This window comes from Otolemur garnettii, unplaced genomic scaffold (genome assembly GCF_000181295.1).
Source record: "Otolemur garnettii isolate 467f Iridium unplaced genomic scaffold, OtoGar3 scaffold00079, whole genome shotgun sequence".
In the NCBI taxonomy this organism is placed as follows: Eukaryota; Metazoa; Chordata; class Mammalia; order Primates; family Galagidae; genus Otolemur; species Otolemur garnettii.
This window is the reverse complement of record NW_003852474.1, coordinates 275863-280628: the sequence shown is the minus strand read 5'-3', so window position 1 is coordinate 280628 and position 4766 is coordinate 275863.

Here is a 4766-nt window from a genome sequence, read left to right as displayed (position 1 = left end):
TTTTTTTTTTTTTAAGAGACAAAGTCTCAGTTTGTCGCCCTTGGTAGAATGCTGTGGCATCACAGCTCACAGCAACCTCCAGCTCTTGGGCTTAGGCAATTCTCTTGCCTCAGCCTCCCAAGTAGCTAGGACCACAGGTGCCGGCCACAATGCCTGGCTATTTTTTTGTTGCAATTTGGCTGGGGCCAGGTTTGAACCCACCACTCTCGGTATACGGGGCCAGCACCCTACTCACTGAGCCACAGGTGCCACCCCAGAGTATTTATCTTTATTACAAGAATGAAAGATATGAAAGAGCTTAAGACAAAAGTCTTGATAGAAACATGGTTTGCTAATGCACTGGTAAGTCTAGTTTAATTAGTGCACTGAAACTATGAGAATAACTCACAGTCACTCCAAAGAATGGTGCAATGAAGTAGCCAGCTGATTCTTCTTCTTTTATGTTTTGAACTATAACATTTGCTGAATATGTAATCTGTTATTCCTTTAGTCATGGCATATAATATTTTGAACTGAGGCAAAACAAACACACAAGAAATACTGCATCGCTTTCTGTGCAAGGTTATAGGAAAATAGTCCATCTTTGTTAAGGGGCACTAGGCTACTTGTTTATTTCTCTAATAACTGTATGCATAGGGGGTAGTAGCTGGAGCATAGAAAAATCACTGGGAAACCTTTAAGCAATAAATAAAGATGGCATTAAGCAGAAATAGGAGAAACAGTGAAATTTTATTTTTATCTGAAGTATTTAAAGTTTTGCCTCACGTTAAAAATGTAATATCTCAATCAGTATTTAAATTAAGAATATAAATGATATTGAGCCTTACGTAAGGAGAAGTAGCTACGTGGCACCAGTTATGGTTAACAAGAGACAAAAGGCTAAATTAGCATGTATTTCATTGAATATTGATTACCAGGGAAGCTCCCATGTCACCCCCTGACAGTAATAACATTTAAAACCAAAACCAAAAAAACACTCACGTTTGGAAATATATTAATGGGGATGATTTAGCAGGAAGGGATCTGCTCTGTGGCAGTTTTTCACATATGCTAGCTTTAGGGACTGGACAAATCACCATTATGAAAAATGTATAGTGAATTTTAAAATATGGAAGAAAGCAGAAAGTAAGTAAAAATAAGTTCTAAAGGAAAGAAGCCATCAATTGTAGCATCTGATGTCTACATAACTTTTATTATATTGGTCAGTAAATATTATTTTGCTCTTTTCCTGGAGTTAAAAAAATATATTTGTATATATCATGGTTTGTATTTAATATAGAATTTCAAATGCTCTCCCACCACTCACACATCATAGAGACAACAGGAGCTGTGTCTACAAAAGCAAAGTGAACTGACAAGCTGAAGATCATTTGGGAATTTAATCCAATAAAGCAAGCCAATCTGAATTGTCAAAACTAAAGCAATTTTTCCAGAAATTTTTTTTTATATACTCTGACCCAGTGTTCAGAATTAAGTATAAAAGCTGTGTTTTGGCTTTTTCATAAGTTTTAATTGCTGTCTCAAAGCATCAAATATTGCCTCCATGAAATAGTTCTTAAAAACGACCCATGAATTAAAATTCAGGGTCGTTTTTAAAATAGGAAATTAAATAATTTTGCATGTTGTAATGTCTCCTATGTTGCATACTTCATCAAAAAGTGACAGTGAATGTTTCATTTCATTTGAAATCTTCACCTTACGTCATATACACCTAAATAGAAAAATAATTCTATTTAGTCACCTGTTTGCCCAGAATCTATTCAGTGCCCTGTGTACTTGGAAAGAGTATATTTTTGGAAGCAGTAAGGATGAGAATCTGAGATTCTCAGAGATGGGTCGAGAAAAGAGCCAAGTACAGAAAATGTATTAAAGAAAGACCACAGAGATCAAAACCTTTGACAAGTGAGAGTAACTAATTGATAGAGACCCAGGTTCCCAGGGGATAGGATGTTTCAGGTGCACCCTGCCATCCATCACACTTCCTGAATGATGAGTTTCCTCTGTTCCATCAGCATAAGCTTTTGTCTCAACCTGTTGAAGCACTATGCATCATAAAACACATCACTCACACTACAATAGACTACAAGAGGAAGGATCATTTCTTTACAGATATTATATTTTATGATTGTGGTGGGCAACAATTGTCCAAACAAGTGACCACCCTGAAGTCCAATGAAAAAGAATAAGTATTAATAGTAAAAATTTCTTCCATTCCATTCATTTTCTAACAAGAGATACAGGGGGAAAAAAAGTTTGCCCTATCCAAAATATTACAACTAGACAACATAAATAATTCTACCTACTTTCAAATGAGATATATTAAAAACAAGTTTATTATTAAATCCACAAGTAAATGTGCTATTAGCAAGATGATTAAAAAAAAAAAGTTCAAATCAAAAGAAATGAAACAATGATCACAAGGTTTTATTTATGGAGATTTACATCTGTGTGTAAATGTCCCCCCAATTTCCAAGGAAGACATCCAGCTGTGAAATGTAGAAGAGGATGTTTTATGTCCATCACCAGCTCTTTTGGCATCACGAGTAATGCAGCCGGCTTTGTATCCAGCTTCACCCAGTTGAACTGATTTCTCAAACCTATCCTCAGTTAAAATAAAACAACAGAAACATAGACGCTGGCTATATTAATCATGGGAGGAAATATATGTAGATAAAGTATTAAAATAAAGCATTTTATTTTCATACTTTTAATATAATTGTGACATGTTTCTTGGGTAATTTGAATGTTTTTTGTTCTCATAGATTATTCAAAACCTCAAGCACGTAGCTGGACTGCAACACCAAGCTTTCAAACACTCAGTGTCAAAATCCAACTTCATTGCTACACTTATTAGTGATGAATTTTATGTGAATATTTAATGAATGTAAGTTTGAAATAGTGAATCTAATATAAAAGTTATTGGCTTTTTTATTTGGAAATGATTAATTACCATTATATTTTAAACATAAATTATGAATTTTCATTTTTTAGTCTTCATGAAGTTTACTCTGGTATAACGTATAACATTGTAAGTTTGTTATAGTGGATAATTTATTGTAAGTTTGTTACTGAACAGACAGATGCATATAGTGGTTCTAAAATATATATTTTTGTCTGTCAAAATATTATATAAAATTATGCTTAAAAGAAGTAGATTTGCAACTATAGGTGTAAATGTTTTAAATGTAGTGGTATTGTATTAAATTGTGCTGGTGCAATTTAGGATATCATTGTCTAGGTTTGGCTTTTTGGGACCCTTCCTTAAAATAAATATGTATGGTGCTTCAAGGGAATCATGCAGTGAAATCGAAATAAACCATCTCATTACTGGAGGATATGCAAATGCCCAGCAGCAATGTTACATTTTGCATCACTCTTGGGGCAATATATAAGACCATATTTCAAAAGAAAATATAAATTATTTGTCTTGGAAAAGATGTTCTACCACCATACACAGGCCTTTTATGAATCAAAGAAACGAATAGACACAATACCCGTTACCTGTCCATTAAGTCTCACAGGCTACAGATGGAGCTAGCTGAGCAGCCCGCTATATCCATTCATTAGCATGAAGAAGGTCTACAAAATTAAATAGCTATCTGCTGGTTGTTGATTTCAGACATGCAGCCAGTCACTACGTGACAACCTGGGTCTCATTTATGCCCTGCATCTCTTTCCTGATTCAAGCTGTCTCTAAACATGTAATTATATACATTCTCAGAAGAACTTTGGCTTCTCACACCTTAATCATATTAAACATCAATGCCTTTAGATGTCTGTATGGTGGAGAGCCCTGGAATAAGTGTAAGGAAGAAGGAAGGTGAGCCTGAGAGTTGATGCCACATTGATAGACACACTTGGGGGAGCATGCATTTCTAATTTGTCACAAACACCACATAGATTCCATAGAGAAATTATTAGGAGCTAGAAAAGGGAAGGTACTAGAATATAATAATGGAGCCTGTGTACGTTACCTTCATTGTAACCATTCTATGTAGAGAATTTACGTTTGATCATTAGCATTCCTGTAGGACAGACACTCTTGAGAGAGATAAAGGGAGCTACGGGGTAATGGTAATGATTATGTCTACATTTTCAGTACAATCACCTAAGGAAGAGCTCTGAAATGGTCAAAAACAGTTGTATTGTTTAAATTCTCTAAAATCAGAGTATATGGCAATTCCATTTTTATTTTTAATTGGGAAACTAAGGCTAGTTATTTAAAAGACTGCATTATGTATTTTGGAGCCAAACTGCTGTGCTGATTTATCAGTTAAAAACAAGAACAAGACTAAAAGCCCAACAATAAAATTTAAAGTAGTATGGATTATTGAAAGAAATCATTGTAGACAGACCCTGAAAGTGATGCAGAGGCAGCTGAGGGGGCAAGAATGGAGCTAGGACTTACTAGCTTTGGGTCCTGGGAGAATTACTGAAACTCCTGGATCTATTTTATCTATGCATCTACTGCAGACCACCTCTTAGACAGCCACTGGGTTTCAAATTGAGGGACTGGAGAGTTGTGTGGTCTTGGCAAGGCATTTAACCTCTGTAGGCCTCAGTAACCCAGATGGGGATGGTATTTATCTGTTATCAGTAAATTATATGATGTATGCAAGGTTGCCTAGAAGAACACACAGAAAAGGCATAGAGATATGGAACTATAATCAGATCTCAAACTGGGAAAATTGTTACAAAATATATTAATATCTATTTGGGAAATTATTTAGACTTTTAATCTTATCTTGTATTCAAACGAGTATCAG